At 37.4% G+C, this 17981-nt stretch overlaps 1 long non-coding RNA gene across 5 annotated transcripts in view; it reads right to left on the bottom strand.

Moving 5' to 3' along the window:
• The window catches only part of LOC140513540 (uncharacterized), an 88290-nt gene extending 73815 nt beyond the window's left edge, over nt 1-14475 (bottom strand). For all 5 annotated transcript variants that reach the window (XR_011970223.1, XR_011970224.1, XR_011970222.1 and 2 more), the window contains exons 1-2: nt 14406-14475; nt 11542-11691 (exon numbers count right to left, since the gene is read on the bottom strand). This is a non-coding gene — a long non-coding RNA (uncharacterized lncRNA). The remainder of the gene's footprint in view (nt 1-11541; nt 11692-14405) is intronic.
• Nucleotides 14476-17981: the final 3506 nt, after the last annotated feature.

Raw genomic sequence — 17981 nt, 5'->3', positions numbered from 1 at the left:
TACCTTGGTGCTACAAATTAATAATGAGAACAAGATAAAAACAGTTTTCAGAAAAAAAGTGCAGAAAATAAAATTAATTTAAAGGGCAGAAGGGAGGAGCAATTTGGAAATAAACTTGTGAAACAGAGAAGAGGGGAAAAAAGAAGAAATAAAGAATTAGATAATTAAATAAAAGAAAGCAAAATGAATGAAGCAATATTCCAAAGCTAGGGAGAGGGCTAGCCAATGAAAAGTAGAGCCAGGTAAGGAAGGGAGTATAGTAATAATATTACATCAAAGTAGATAATGCAAATATAAACATAGGGACAGAGTAGCAATTTAAAAAAGGAACTGGAAGCCAAAAGAAAAAAATTAAATTAAGAAACATAAGTAGAAGGCAACATAAAAATAAATAACACAATGTTACATGTGAATGAGTATACAGACTATTCTAACAAGTGCACAACTTCCTTTTCTCCCCAAACCACACTCCCTCCCCAAGTCTGTACCACTATCAACTCAACAAAAACACAGTGCAAGGAAGAGTGTTCTTTATTCAGATTCAGAGGACCTGGGATCATATACCAGTTTTGAACTTACTTGCTGCATGGCAATGGACAAATCACTTAACCTTTCTTTACAGGAAAATGAAAGGGTGGGACAACATGACTACTGAGGTCCCTTTAGGGTTGAGATACATGATCCTAGGACACATGGTGCCCATCTCTGTAAATTGACTGACAATGTCTCTCCCTCATCACATCTTTTCTTCCTTTCATCAGGTAGTTCAGTAATTCTTATCTAGTATTCCCTTCTTTCATCTTCATATTTGATTACTCCATGCTAATTCCACCTCAGCTGTATCGCTTTCATACACAAATATATCCTTTTAATCCTCTTCCTTTTTCTCTTTCCCCTTTAATTCTTGCTCTGCTGTCTAAAGCAAATCTTGCCTTTCCCTCAGAATCAAAACCTTAAGAAAATGAAGGGAGTCAATTATCTAAACTTCCATAGAATAAAGGGGGGAATAGATCTAGTCTATCAACTTGAAAAACTTGAAAGCATCCAGCCCCTTCAGGATCACTATGCAAAATGCTGTATTACTCATTCTCTGTGCCGTAACCTTTTTAAAAAAATTATCTGGAAATATTCAAGACAAAGCTAATATTATAACTAGGGTAACGTAGCACAGATTTTGCCCCATGGTACTGAAATTTTGAGTATGCCTACAGCATTTGACACCCTTCAAGAATATAGAAACAACTGATCTTAGTACTCAATTAGCAGGCATAATTAATTCAACAAATACATAATATATATACAGCAAATATATAATATCAAGGGCAGCTCCTCATTTTTTTTTCAAAAGAAAAATTGCTAACAGTTTTTCATATGAAAAATGGTTTGAAATAAATACTATCAAAACACATACAAATCAAAATAATTGTGAGGTTTTACCTTACACAACACAAGTTGGCAAAGTTAACTGAAGAGAGAAATAATCTCTCCTTGTTCAATCAATCAACCAGTGAATCCTTGAGCGTATTTCTTTGTATCTCCAGCACTTAGTATACTGCATACCATGTAGGAAACATTAATTATTACTTCTTGACCTACTGACTGACTGAAACAAGAGTCTACGGAAGATAGGAACACTAATTCAATGAAGTTAGTTCTGTGAATTGGTCTAATCATTCTCGAACAGAATTTGAAATTATAAGAAAAAGTTGCCCATGCCTTTGAGCCAGAGATCCCATATACCTCAAAGAAGTCAAGGACAGAAAGAAAGGACTGCTACATATCAAAATATTCAGAGCAGCATTTTTTTTTATGGTAGCAAAGAAATGAAACAAAGTAGGTGTCCAATAATTAGTGCTAAAGCAGCTATAGTAGATGAATGTAATGGAAAAGTAACGAACTATAAGAAATTATGAATAGGAAGAATTCAGAGAAATATGAGAAGAATTGTACGAACTTACACGGAATTAATTAAGCAAAACCAGGAAAACAATGTTTAAGTAACTAACAACATGTTCATGAAAAAAACAATAAAATTAAATTGATCAATGGCCAACTCTGACCCCAGAGAAAATATTAAGAAATATTTCATTTTCATTGTAGAATCAATAGGATTATTGACATTGAATGTTGCATATACTGTCAGATGCTGTTGATGTGCTGGTGTGATTTCTCACGCAATATTTCTAATGTCCTGTGAATTAGTGACAATCTGCTTACAAGTAATGGGAAAATATGGTCAGAATTTCAGACAAGTGACTTACAAATTTGTGGAAGCAAAGAAATGGGGATTTTTAGTAGTGATTTCTCAGTGGATTTTTTTTCCATTTTCTGTAACCTGGGTGACATATTCGGTATATTAATATGAAAATAATCTGAATCTATCCCATCATCTTAAATTTTAAAATGAGTTATCTATTAAACTAGCACAAAGTGGTCTTTCAGATCCTTGTCCCCTCAAAGAGTCTATGACTGGGAAACTGAAAAAGAAAAAGGTCCTGTGGTTCAGAATGAAGCTATATCAGATGTTTGTCAGTGGAAAAAATGAAAAATGTCTTATAACCTTGTGGCTTGCCCTACAGAATATATTCACTACAGAACGTTCAGGAGAGAGCGTGCCTCAAACCAAAGAATCTGGGCACTGGATTCACACTGTCACCTGAGAAGCCAAGGACAAGCCAATTCTCAGACTTTTCTGGACAGAAAAGTCTGTAAACAATCTTGAAAAATCCCTGCTAGAAGAGGCATACATCATAATGGAAGCTAGGAGTCCACAAACAATAGGAGTAAGCTAACTTCACATGCTTGACTTGTGACTATGCCTTCAAAAACTAGAAAATACTTGAAAATAAAATATATTAAGGGATGGAGAGGACTTGGGGGAGGAGTTGCAATTCTTCTAAAGGGGATTCCTGAATTCTTGCTAAAAGTTTGAGCAGAGAAGTTTTAATAATATCTATGACTTCCATACATAAGTTAATACTTTTGGACAAAATATCTTCTTAGTAACCAGGTGCATAGAATGATGGAATTTAGAGTTTAGGGTTGACCTTAGAAATGATCTAATCCAAATCCTTATTTTTATGGACAGGGAAATTGAAGACCAGAGAAATGAAGTGACTTGTCTACTCAGGTCTCTGACTGAATTCCCTTGCTTCTAGACCCCTAGAGAAGATGGTTCTAAATTTTTGTATTTCACAATTTAAGCACATTTAATAGACCTTCTTTATTAACAACATATTTCACTTCTTACCATCCATCAGGAGTTCATCTTTACCCTAAAAACAGGCCCAAGACAATGAAGAGAAGAGAGGTCAGAACAAGGGTCATAGATCAGGAAAACACAAAGGAGTTGAGATGTCAGGGGAGGGTGGGGATTCCGCACAATTCAAGACCATCACTCAATCCACTAGAATGGTTATAATTTCCTTTCCATTTTCCGGTCTCACTTTCATATTTGGTCAAGTGTTTGTCATTAAGAGATCAGATTTATGGCATCTGTATTCTCACAAGGTAGTAAAGAAAAGTAGCTAGATGCTGCAATGGATAGTGTGCATGATCTTCAGTCTAGAGGACCTGAGTTCAAATTCTGCCTCAGATGTTTACTATGGGGCCCTGGGCAAATACTGTAATCTTTGTCTCAGTTTCTTCAAGCGTAAAATGGGCATAATAATATTACCTGTTTCCTAGGACTCTTGTGTGGATAGAATGAGATAACTTTGTAAATTTAAAAGCACTGTACCAATGCTACCTATTTTTTTAAAAATTACCCCATCAAGATATACTCACAAGGCTTACCTTATTCAAACTGACAGATGAAGATTTCACTGAGGATGTTCTATTAAACTAATACTTTCTAAGCATTATTTTTTATTTTGAATTTATCAAAATATCAAATTAAATGAGCATTTCCATATACATAGTAGAACTGAAAAAAATTACCCCAGAAACTTTGACAGTTTGCTTTTCTTCCTTCCCTTTGAGGTCTCCTCCCAATTACACTGTATGTCTCTTGCACAGACATAGTTTTTCATTTTGTCTCCTCCATTAAAATGTGAGTTCCTTGAGGGAAAGGAATATGTTTTTGCCTTCCTTTGGATCCCTAGTGTTTATCTCATCAAGGCACATAGTAGGTGCTTAATAAATGCTTGTTGACTGACAGTTCTTAAACACATAACAAAATCCACATGTAACTTTCAAAACTGACCTGCCCATCTATGATTCTTTCTGTTCTAGTGTTCTTTTCTGTGCATTTTTAATCCTTCAGTGACCCTTTTTTCTTTCTTTTTTTAATGCTATCCTCTCACATCCATCTCCAATTGAAACAAAATCCAGTCAAAACAAATTCTTACATTGACTGAGTCCAAAAATATATCTTATTCTGCATCTTGGGTCCATCAAGATAGACAGAGCCTTCTTTGCTGAGAAGCTGGGTAGCATGTGTTCCTTTGGAATCATGATTGAAACTGCATTGATCAGAGTTCTTAAGTCTTTCAAATTTGTTTTTCTGCACAGTATTATTCCTGTATGAACTGACCTTATCTCACTCTTCATCAGTTCATACAAGTATTCCCAGGTTGCTCCAAAACCTCCCCTTTCATCACTTTTTGCAAATCAAAAATATTCCATTACGTTCACAAACTAAAATTGGTTCAGCAGTTCACTGATTGATGGTTCTTGGTTGTAATCTGCTTAATGTTTTACACATATGAGCCCTTTTCCCTTCTTTGGATCTCTCTGGGACATAGGACTGCTAGTGGTATAGTTAGATCAAAGCCTAATGACATAGTTCCAAATTGTCTTCCAAAATGGCTGACCCAATTCATAGCTCTATCAAAAGTGTATTAATATGCCCATTTCCCCAAAACTCTTCAAAAACTACCATTTTCCTTTTTGTCATCTTTGATGATGTGATGGATATAAAATGGAACCTCAGAGTTGCTGTACTTTGCATTTCTCTAATTTTTAGTGATTTTGAACATTTTTTCATATGATGGTTGAAAACTTGAGTTTCTTTCCTTTGAAAACTGTCTGGTCATACCATTTAAACATTTATCAACTGGGGAATGGCTCCTGTTCTTAGAAATTTGAATCAGTTCCTTGTATATCTTGAAAGTTAGACTTTTATCTGAGGAACTTGCTGAAAATTGTTTGTTCTAGCTAAGTGTTTCTCTTCTAATTTTGACTTCCTTCTTTTTGAGCCTGCAAAAACTTTTTAGTATATCTTCAAGGATTCTCTCTATTACTTCTTAGGTCATGAACTCTTACTATATTCAAAGATATAAAATTTCTTTTTTTCTCTTCTCTAATTTGTCTGTGGCATAACCTTTTATGTTGAGGTTATTTACACACTTAAAGCTTACCTTGGTGTATGGTATGAGATGCTGAATCATATCTAATTTGTATTAGACTGCTCTGCAGTTTATTTTCATGTCTAATAGTGAGTCCTGACCTTAATAGTTGAGGTCTTTAGGTTTGTTGAACACAATGCTAATAGATTTGTGGCTTTGGTACATTGTATATCAAATCTGTTCGACTGATTGGATTCCTTCTCTTTTAACCAGTACCAAATACTTTTAATGATTATTGCTTTGTAGGATAGTATGAAATCTGGTACTGCTGAGTCCCATTTCTTCCTACTTCTTTTCATTATTTATTTTTTATTATTAACCTTTTGCTCCTCCAAATCCTCCAAATGAATTATATTATTTTTCCTGTAAAGCATAAAAATGTAATATTTAAAAAGTGAAGCAGCATTTTGGAAAGTGAATTGACATGTCACTGAATAATAAATTAATTTAGATGATATTGTCATTTTGTCAGCATAGCCTATTTGTGAGCAATTTTTTTTTCAAATATGTAGGTTTGTCAATTCTATGAAAAGTTTTGCAATAGTATTCATATTAATACTTAAGTTAAAACTTGAAAAATCAAATGACTCAAAATGAGGCAAGAATTTTCGCTGTTCTAAGTTATCTTCCAGATGTTGCAAAGTGGTGTATAAATTATTTTGAATACACAACAATTATGATTTTGTGACATCAATTCTTTTATGTGTGTGCTTCTACTAATACTAGTGTTAGTGTGTTGTTGATTCTTCATTCTCAAAGAGAAATAATGACATTACAAATCTGATGTCTTAACATGCATATAAATTGGATTATTATGTCTGTCCTTGATCAGATGAAGCTGAATTGAGTTGACTTCTTTACCTTTAGTTAGTTCTCTAATAGTTGTGTTCTAGATGTCATCTTACATATGTTTCATTGTTTGCTTTTGCTCTGATTTTAAAAATAAGTATTACATGAAACAAATATTCAAAAGTTGGAATTTTAAGGAGCACACTTCAATTACCAATACATATATTGTAGCAGCTGCTGGAAAAAAGATTAAGCTTATTAAGGAATTATTCAGGTCCCCAGTAAAACAAATTCAAGAACAACAAAGCTTGAAAATATTATTCAAAAACAAACAAAAATTCAAGAAATTACCAAGTCATTACTACAAAATGGCCTAATTCATTTCTAGAAAACAAGTAAACATCTTGTAAGGGATCTGGCAGCTTAGAGGGTTGTAATCAATTCCTTTACAATGCAGCATAGACTTCTTGAAATAGGAAGAATGATGAGATGACCAGTGAAGGGGGGAAAGAGACTGGCTGCTATCACTATGAAATCAAAACAAAACTTATAAGCAAGACAGTGCATGGATTAGAATACTGAATATTAGATAAAAGTAACTTTTGCTGATGAATATCACTTTTTCACCCAAGGCTATACCAAAAGCATTGCCAGAAAAAATGTAAATGCAGCTTTAAGAGATGAAAATCTTCATCAGGCTTTAAAATATTTACCCCAAACAAAATGTCTGGGTGATTTTTTTTTTTTTTACTTCCAGTGGGTTTCAAAAGGTCTTGTTCTCATTGAGAAAGTAATGAACTGTTATAAATATATTGATCCACAGAGGATAATTATTGGAGAATTATAGAAACAATTTAACCATGTATTTTTATACTCACTGAAAGGTTAAGAAATTTATTCAATAGGTAGTGAAAAATGTTGAATTCATTGGTCTAGAAATTTGTCTGGTTTAGATTTGTGGGCTGTAATCAAGGGTAGAGCTGGGAAAATCTAAAATTTATCAAAGTTATTCTTAATGTCTAATTTGATAAAATTGTGGCTTTATGATAAAGAATTAAGAACGTGTGTCAAAATCTCATGATCTCAGTGTTTAAAGAAATAAACAAATGATTGCAACAAAAGGAGAATACATTGAGTATTAAACATTTTTTGATGTTTAAAAAGTTATATGTATTTCAATAAATTTAATAATTTTATCTTGTCTGAACTAATTTGCACACTGCTCCATATAGTGGCACTATGGATGATTCACAGTCGGGAAGTTCTGCCTTTCAATCCAGTCTGGGAAATTACAAGATACATGGTCTGAAAGTCATTTAAATTGTCTATTTCTTTACTTGTAAAATGGGTGAAAATTATAGCTACTTTTTATGTTGTTCATTCATGCTCAACTCTTTGTGACTGCATTTGGAGTTTTCTTGGGAAAGATACTACAGTCGTTTGCGATTTCCTTCTCCAACTCATTTTACAGATGAGGAACTGAGGCAAATATGGTTAAGTCACTGGCCCAATGACAGTTAGTAGGTGTCTGAGGTAAGATTTGAACTTCATGAAGACGAATCTTTGTGAATCTAAGCCCAGTGCTCTATGCACTGTGACTCTACCTAACTGCTACGATGGTAGCTATAGCAGCTCTCATTTAATATGCTTGTTGGCTTGCAGTTGCCTAGCTGCAATCAGTGAAAGAAGCCTAGTTGCCCATCCCAATTAAACCATAGAACCAGACAAAAAGAAGGGAAAAAAATGATCCCCCACACAGCAGAATTGCCTGATATTTAGGGAGACAGCTGCTAAATGCACTTTGAAGGATAAAAGAATCGAGATATGCACTTAGAGTATTCAAGGTTGAACACTAATGTCATTTTGACATTTGGCTGAGCCTTCTCTGCCTGGAATAATTCAGCTGTGGATATTGCTTTATTACATTTTTGTCAGTCTTGTTTTACACAGACGACAGATAGTGTCATAGACACCAGACCTGGCATCAGAGGAACCTGAGTTCAACCCCTGGCCCTGCTGCTTATACCCTGCATGACCTTGGGCACTTTTCCCCCCACCAAGATCCTATCATTCCAATATTTTCAGTTCCAGAAATTCAAATCTTGTCAGACATTCTATTTTTAATAAGATGTTCACCTCTCTAATATGTATTTCTCTTTGGAAGAAGATCTTTCAAGAAGAGCAGTGATTTCTCCCAGCAACCTTAATTCCAGCTTTTGATTCATCCAGTCTGGCATTTCACATGATTCACTTAGCACATGAGTTAAATAAATAAAGTGACAATAGACAGCCTTATCATACTCCTTTTCCAATCTTAAACCAATCCTTTTGGGAAGGTTTGGATTGCTTGCCTTGTGAGAGAGTCTAAGTTTCTAAATACTCTGTGAGGTATATTGTCTTCTCAGCTGGGGAAGAGAGGAAACTAATGAACATCAGGTCTGGGGAGTAGGAATGTGGGATTTCTGTTATAGTACATGATTTAAAGTTCTCTCTGGAGAGGAATGGGATACACATAGTTAGGAAAGAAGAAAACCATTGACACCATCTCCTCTTAGTGTGTTCCTCCTGAGAGAGTGACAGAGACAGAGAGAGAGTTAGAGAGAGGAGAGAGAGACAAAACTCCAGCTGTAACAAAAAAACTCTTCCACAACTAGTTAAGAAATTCAACTCCTAGGGACTTTAGCAACTTAATTCCCCTCAGAAGGCAACCAGTCTAAGCTCTTCCAGTATGACTATTACACAAAGGAAGCTATAAAAAAGCCATATGTGGAGTTGGAGAACCAAATTCTGGCTTCACATTTTTTAACCTTTGCAACATTGAACAAATGACTTGGGTCCAAATTTACAGGTCATGTGAACTGATAAGAAAAGATGTTCGATAAACTATAGTGATGTAAGAAATTCAGTGTTGGTTCAATCCTTTTGGAAAGTAATCTGCAATGATGTTTAAAAAGTGACTAAAATGCCCATACCTTTCAAATCACAGATCCCACTCCTAGGCTATATATCCTAGGGAGGTCAATGATGAAAAGAAGAATCCCATATATCCTCAAAATAAGAATAGTGGTAATTTTTGTGTGTGTGAGAGCAAAGAACTTTCCTTTCCAATAAAAATTACATGCTTACCAATTGGGTAATGAATAAACAAATTACGGTATATGAATGTATTGGAATAATGCCAAATCATAAGTTTGTTTTTTTAATTGAAGAACTCAGAGAAACATGGAAACATTTCTATGCAGATGATTCTCAGATCTACTTATCCCGCCTCAACTTCCCTCCTGACCTATAGTTCCACATGATGCCCACTGGGTCACTTAAACTAGATCTTCCTTGTTTGTCAGTCATTTTCCATCATTTCCAACTCTTCATGATCCCATTTGGGATTTTCTTAGCAAAGATATTGGAGTGGTTTGCCATTTCCTTCTCCACAACATTTTACAGAGAAGGAAACTAAGGTAAACAGGGTTAAGAGATTTGCTCAGGGTTGCACAGCTAAGTGTCTGGGGCTAGATTTGAACTCCCAAAGATGAGTCTTCCTGACTTCAAGTCCAGAACTCTAGTCACTGTGCCACCTACCTGCTCTGATGTCCCTTTGCTATCTTAAACTCAGTAGGTGCCAAGCTATATTCTTTATCTTTTCTCCAAAACCCTCCTCTCCTCCAAACTTCCCTATTACTATAGTGGCTAAGAGTGCCACCACCTTCCCAGTCAATCAGGCTCACAATGTAGGAGTCATGCTCTACTACTCACTCTCTCACTCCATATATTCAATCTATTGCCAAATCCTGTCTATTTTAGCTTGGTGACATCTTTTGGACATACCCCACCTTCCACCCCTTCCCTCCTCTGACACTGCTATCACTCTAGTGAAAGCCTTCATCACCTCTCACCTGGTCTATGACAAGAGCTTGCTGGTGGGTCTTCCTGCCTCCAGTTTCTCCCCACTCCAGATCATCACCCAGTCAGCTCTCGAAGTGATTTCTCTGAAATATAGGTGTGACCATGTCTCTCTCCTACTCAATAAACTTCAGTGGCTTCCTATAACCTCCAGAATCAAACCTAAAATACTGTTTGATTTTTAAAGTACAGACCTCCCCACTCAGTCTTCTTATACTTCCCTCCCCTTCATATACTCTAAGACGTAGCAACACTGACCTCTGTGCTGTTCCTCACACATGACACTCAACCTTCTAATTCTGATCCTTTTCTCTGACTTTCCTCCATGTCTGGAATGCTCTTTCATCTTGTCCCCATCTCTAGCTTCCCCTGCTTCCTTCGAGACTCAGCTCAGATCCCACTTTCTGCAAGGGTCTAATGAGGCTCCGCACCCCCACCCCCACCAGTGCTCTCCCTCTGAGGTTACCTCTAATCTACTCTGTATAAACCTTGCACCTACCTAGTGCTTTACTTTTGTCCCCATCATTAGACTCTGAGCTTATTGAGAGCAGAGACCATGTTGAGGACTACCTTATATCCTCAGTGCTTACCACTGTGCCATAGTAGGCACTTTATAATGCTTGTTGACTGCCTGACATGAACAGAGAAATGAGAACTGAGGACAATCCCACAGGACTAATGATGATGCAGACTATCCACCTCCAGAGAAGGAACTGATATTGATTGGATTCTCTTTTATTCAAGTCCTCTTGTACAAAATTACTAATATAGAAATGTCTTACATAATTTCACATGTATAATCTACATTGGAGTGTTTACCGTCTCATGGTGGGGAGAGGGGAGGGACAGAGGGAGAGAGAGAATTTCAAGCTCAAAATTTTAAATGAAAATGTTTTTAAAAATTGGAAAAAACATGAAAAAGGCTTAACAGGAACCTCCTTTGCCCAGTAAACAAAGAAGCTCTGGGCAGTCTCAAAGGCTCTGTTCCCCCTGACAAAGTAAAACCTATTAAGACTCTTTTACCCTCTGACAGTGAGTAATCAGCACTTCCCTCAGTGTCTCCGTCCATCTTCAAACATGAATCTCCACCAGTCCCTGCACCTTGATCTGCACCCCAGTCTCCCTTCTTCTCCATCCAGTGCCTATCCTGGCTTGATCCAGATAAGAACGTTATCAAACCCCACCAGACTCACCCAATTCCACCAAGGGCCTCCATTAGACCTGTTTCTATCATCCCTGACCTACTTATTGGGAGCATTCCCTTCCATCAAGCTGACTTGCTCTGTTCTCCCTCCACCGCTCAGTCTTGTGTCTTTGCTCCCTCACACTTATGTTGTAGAATCCCAACCCTCCCTCACCTTAAAGTGCATCGGAGACACTGATATAGAATAAAGTAAGCAGGATCAAGGAAATGATAAACAAAATGATAAAGATAAGCGATAAATGTAAACAGAAAGAAGGAAACAAATGAAACTGAGCACTAAGTAACATTATACTTATCTACCATGACTCCAGAAGAAAGCTGAGAAAACTCCATCCCATTCAGGCTCAGATCTGCAATGCTGGGGAATATGGTATTTACTGTCAAATTTGGTTGATACATTGGTTGGGTTTGATGAATTGCATTATTTTCTTCATTAATAGGGATAGCTCTCTGGAAAAGGGAGGAAGAAGGATAGATAATCAGAAATCTATGTAATATAAAAGTCATAAATAATATAAAATTAATGAATAAATTTCTAGAGGTGGGGAAAATAAAAGGTAAACTAACTCTAGTGGAGCAAAGGACTATTTTATTTTGTCTTTCTATGCCCAGAAAGGATTCAATAAATGCTTGTCAAATGAATGGAATTCGTGATTTCCAGTCCAGGTGTGCTACTTACTGGACAACTGAGTCTGGGGTAAGCCTGGGCCTGTCATTTCTATTGCATGAAAGGAGTGCATATGAAGTCATGTTTCTGCCTGGGCTGTCAGTACCACTCTGTGAGTGTGTTTTCCATCCTGCTCCTTCGATGCTTTTTTGGACTCGGTTGAAATTCAAACATTGAAGAAGAAAAGTTCCGTTCTGGAGCTCCCTGGTTTCAATCACTTCTGACTCTGACTCACAAACGTTGCTTAAAAAGATATGTGACTGAAGCACCAAATGCAGATCTTTTGATTTTTAGGGGGAAATACATGTGGTTGAAATCTGAGCCCTGCCTACTGCCAGGCCCGTTTGGGGAATATAATTCTGGCGCAAGAAACCAAACCATTGTTCAAAGTCTAATTGTCGAAGGGGAAATCCTACCAAAAGGAAAACAAATGCAGCTCTGGCTTTTTGGGCTCCCTGCCCAGATAGCACCACAGCTAGGGAGAGAGATGACCCAAGCAGCGCTTGCCTAGAGCTCGCCATTTAATGAGACACCAGGCAGTTCCTTGGATTTGTGGCACTGTATTTGGAGTTTTCTAGGAGAGAAAAACCAGGAAGAGCAGCCATTCTTGTTGTCTACTCCACAGGAAAAAGTGTGGGAAGGGTCAATCGGGAGGGCAGATCTCTGGGCATTAGTCCCTTAGCATTATCCTCCATGACCTGGTAATTTCTAGTGACAGATGATGGGAAGTTGAGGAATGACTTTTCCTCTCTCCATAACCCACTCCCCATCCCAAAACTGAGAGGATACGTTAGTTCCTTTACAGAAATTAAAGGGAATTTTGCTTTTCCCCTCCCTTATCTCTAAGGTCCCCTCCACATCAAACTCTTATAATCACAGTAAGATCCTATATCTCAAAGTATCACCCTAAAGAAAAGTTAGATGAAATCATCATCAATTTTCTTTTCTAACAAGCTCATAATCCTATGTAAGAAAGAATAAAGTTCTGGCACCCCAAAAAGAAAACACTAAAAACAGAAACCAGTCTATGGTTTTCAAAAAAGCTAGCATTTCTATAGTACTATAAAGTTGGAAAGCCCTTTTACCTACATCTTCTCATTGGAGCCTCACATTAACACTAGATGATCAGGATTAAAAACATTTTTATCCCCATTTTGAAGATGAGGAATACAAGTCTCAGAAAAGGTCACACAAGCAGTAAGTGTCAGTGTGCAGGATTTGAATCAAGCACTACTCTGCTAGAAAGGATGCTTTCCAATGTCATTACCAAGAAGACAAGCTGACTCTAACCCCAGCAGGAGTAACATCGTCCCAAGTAATGGAATGAAACGCAAATTGGAAAATGAAGCATGGGAGATAGACATACTCTTTGAGTGTGCCCTTCATCATTGGTCTTCTACTCTGTCCCACTGGACCAGACTCTGCATGCCACTTTCCTTGTAGGCAGGCAGAAATTTACCAAAGACGTGTGGACTCCACCAAAGTCATACCATACCGCAGGTATACCTTGAGATCTGAATAGCAATGGGCTTGATGGGCTTGATGGGGAATGAAATGTAGACAAGGCAAAGTAAGGCTCTTCGAGGCTCAGGTATGGTTCCTGCTAATAGGGCATCATTAACTAACTTTACTTTGAGTTATCCATAGGATGAAACATCCCACAGGAAATCTGAGCTTTCACCAATAGATGAATAGAAAGATGTGCCACATTAACTTTTAGGCACTGATTCATACCATGAAATAATGTGGAATGTGCAAGGTGGTTATTAACATGTTCCAATTCAATTGACATGTCATCCCCTTGATTTTGTGTGTATATACATGGCACATTCAGCAAATGCTTTCTAATGAAACTCTTAGATTAATTATAGATCTTTGAAATATAAAGTGGAATTGTAATTACCATAAAGTGATTAAAACCTATGGAACTATTAGAAATGCCTCTTGAATCACTTAACCTCTCTGAAAAGCACACACACTGTATAGGCTGCCTAGTACAGGACAACCAGAAGATCTAGCCCCAGGGCTCATTCTGTCCAAGCCTGCATCAACTTTGCAGACAAAGACGTGGAAATTTCAGTCGATCATCCAGATGTTTTCTCTTTGAGGAAATGACTCAGGGTTTGATATTATGTAGACCAAACATCTCTATAATTGATTAAATTTTTCACTTTGCTTCCAGATGCTCTGGCAAGGTATAAACACAATCACAGACAGTCCTGGAGCAGGCAGACATAAAAAGGTGGGGAAAAGTAAATGATTCAAATAAGGGGTTTGATAATAGATTTACATTAAGTTTAAGAGAATCCTATTACACTTCCCAATCCACAGCACCACCACTACTTGCTCTCCTGATTCAAATCTCTCAAATAAGCTCCTTGAGGGTAGGGATTATTTGTCTAAATCTTCCCATCCCCAGTGCCTCATTCTATGGTAGGTACTTAATAAATTCTGATTGGAAACTTGAGCCAAAAGAATTGATATAAGAACAACCTACCTCCACCTCCACCACAAGCACACACCATTATAGTTATCATGTTCCACAGCTACAGAATGTTACATTACAGTTGCTAGGTAGCATATTAAATAGAGCACAGGACCTGAAGTCAAGAAGACCTCAGTTCAAATCCAACCTCAGTAATTTATTAGCTATGAGACAAGTTGGGCAAGACAGTTAACCTCTGTCTGCCTCAGTATCTTCATGGATAAGATGGGATATCTCCCCATTGGTTGCAAGGATAAAATGATATAATATTTGTAAAGAGTTTGGCAAACTGAGACCTGGGAAAGAACTTAATCTCGAAAAACCAAGTTTCCCCACTGTATCCCAGGCTATTGTCAATCTTCTTGACTTTTGTCCTGCCATTGAATCCTAGATGACCCTGAAGGAAAGAGTGAGGCTGGTGATTTTGCACAACTTTGCCTCACTTAAATCCGCCTCACATGAAAATCAAGACATCACCCTAAAGGTAGAGGAAACACTTTATTCCCAGCAGACTTAGCTCTGGATCATATGGCTCAAGGGCACTAGGGTCCTGCCATCATTGGACCATATATCCAGAAGCCTCTTCAGCCCATCAGAAGTGTCCCTATGTGGCAGGGCACTCTTATATCTTTATCTCAGGGAATATACTGCCTGAGGCAAAAATAAGCAGTTTGGTATGGTCAGTGGGCATCAACAAGAGACCCTTCCCCACTGCCCACAGGGACTTCTCCCTCTGACTTGGTAATTCCTGAAGCAACTTTCCCTCTGGTATTAGACTTATGACCTCCAGCCAAAAATCTTGTCTTCTTTCTTAGACCTAGACCAGGACAGAACAAAGACCATCAATACATTTCTATCCAGGGAAGCATTCTCAGCTTTCAGAAATTTTCTGATTTAAACAAAAAATTTCATATTGGTATCTTCTAGATAAAATACAACTTTAAAAATTATCTTAAATATGAGCAATCCTTTACTCCAGAAGGGAGAGGCAGGGGGGAAATGCTCAGGATTTCTCCAGATTAAAAATGGCTCTGAAGTAAATGAGGACAAAGACAGGACCATGCCTTACCTCCTTTCTTTCTTTTATTTCTCTTGGCCAGTGTGCATTACAGAAGTTTCTGGGGACACATTCAGATTGTTTTAATTTGTAAATATTGTGCACATTTTAATAATTTAATAGGTATATGTGGTCAAAGTGAAAATTTGCATTAAATCTGGCACACACAAAAAGAAGGAGCAAGCAGGACTCAGGTCATCATCCTTATTACTGATTCATGTTATACTCTCTCTAATATCATCATGGATATAGTTAAAACTAACCCAAAGGTCTTTGTGGCCTATAGCATCTGGAAACACCAGCCAACTACCAGGGCAGGTCCCTCAGAAGCCAGCTATCTCAGATCCCAGGTAACATAGTTCTCCTACATTCTAAATGGTAGTTTATAAGATCCCATTGGTGTGTTTGCCTTCAACTGTCAGCCAAAGGACACAATTAGCTCAAAACTATGGTATTTTATGAAACTCATAATAAGAAACAGTGGAATACTCTCCCACTTTAATAACCTAATCATACCTGGTATGATCTCCCACCAATATAGCCAGCATCATCTGGAAGAATGAAGAAACACAAAGGACAAATGGGGAGGTGCATGGATAGTGATCCCTCTTTCCATGATACAGAAAGGGGCACCCATTTATGGAGCCATTCAAGTGTATAAAGCACATTCACACTTCCAGTGTTTGAGAAGCACTGGGTCTTCACATTGATCACATTATTAGTATCCTGTTCTCTCTCAGATACTGTTTTTCTGGTTCCTTCCAGGCACTGCTCCTGTGGGTGCTTTTATACAATACCCAGTCCTCTGTTTATTCAATCCATGGGGGTGCTGTTAAACTATCATCTCTACCACTTCCAGCCCTAGGCTCAACTGAAATCCCTGGTTGGCTCATGGTGACTTCACAAGTCACTATCCAAATTTTCATCTCTGCAGGCTCAACTACAAACCAGCTAATGCTAATTTGCCTAATAATTATCAAATAGCTTGGGGGAGGGAGTTGTCCTCGATCTTCTTGACTTCAAGTATCTCCCATTACAAATAAGTGAAAAAGGTACAGGAGTCAACTAAGTCCAGGGGTCAGGGACAATGTCTCTTCTCCCTAATAAGCTGAGTTCCTGATACCTTCATAAGCTTGCCATAATTCCAATCCTGAAAAAGGCTTTGTTTCACATCCTTGAACATCCACTGTGAATCTGTCAAATAAGCAGGACCTATCAATAAGCCAAATAATAATCATTTTTCAAATCATAGGCTGTTAATGTGTTTCTTCTCCTGCATTTTCAGATGTTTTACAGATACACTCTTAAGAAAATTATCCTGTTAGATTTCATGACGAATGCATACTTAAATGGCATTAAATGATGACATGTCTTTGTTATATCAACAAATTCAATACAATTAACATTTATTAAGGATGTTCTATGTGTTGTAGTAGTAAAGATGTAATACAACCATGACTTCTCCCCTGAATGAGCTTACATAGTACTGCCTGATACAAATTATATTCTTGAGGGAAAAAATATTAGTCCCACTTGTTTTTCTTCTGCATCTAAACAACTATATTCTTATTATTGGCATTGTTGTATTCATCTATCTCGCGGATGACTGAACTGATCCCCTGTGTAGGAGAGATGGAGTCCAGAATCTATTTTTTGAGACTGTGTCCCTATCTCACCCAGCAGCCACTCATGAGCACAATACCACTACTGAACTATGAAGAAATTTTGATCTACACTGTTTCAAAACTGGGATGGATCACCTCTTCATAGACAGACGGGTAGCCTCCCACTCTTGAGACCTCATCATATTGGTGCCAGATTTGGTACAAACCATATCAACTTTAACCTGTCTATATCTCAGAGCTCTTGAGTCTAGGAGATCCATCAGTCTCAGACTACTCTAGTAGCAAGGATTACAAGAGTGTACCTCTACTTCCAACTGTGTCCAGAATCTCAAAAACTCATCAAAACATAGCCATTCAAATATTATTCTTTTCTCCCCTCATGAGCCTTGAAATTCCCAGTGTGTCCTACCAGATTTGCATATCTTTTTAGAGGATATATACAAATCTAATGACTTTTATGCTATGAAATTCAGTATAGCCTGTTGTTTATTTTTCTTCTTGGTGTGATGTCCACCAAGTAGAAAAAAAGTCATAGAGCTAGGTATGATAGGATCCAGGACAAGCAATCACATTATCATGAAAAACCTGTATGGATGTAAAGGATAAAACTCAACATGAAATGTAACTAAAATCATTGGGAAGGGAACAAGAGAATATTTCACCAAGGAATTTTTGAAACTCACTGAAGTGACAGCATTCTGGCCTAAGGTGAAAGCAATTAGCTAGCATAACTGGCAATGCAAGTATGGGCTTCATTACTGGATATGTTCCTGAGACAGTTCAATCAGGAGGGAGAAAGGAAATGTTTTTAAGTTATTTTTTTTCTTTTTATGAGACCATTTAGTAAAGAGTAATGAACTTTGAAGAAAGTCAAAGAAATTTAATGACACAATCAGCAGACAGCTA

Source organism: Notamacropus eugenii, chromosome 7 (assembly GCF_028372415.1).
Source record: "Notamacropus eugenii isolate mMacEug1 chromosome 7, mMacEug1.pri_v2, whole genome shotgun sequence".
Lineage (NCBI taxonomy): Eukaryota > Metazoa > Chordata > Mammalia > Diprotodontia > Macropodidae > Notamacropus > Notamacropus eugenii.
Note: the sequence above shows the minus strand (reverse complement) of the source record. Positions and strands in the feature narration are given on the sequence as shown.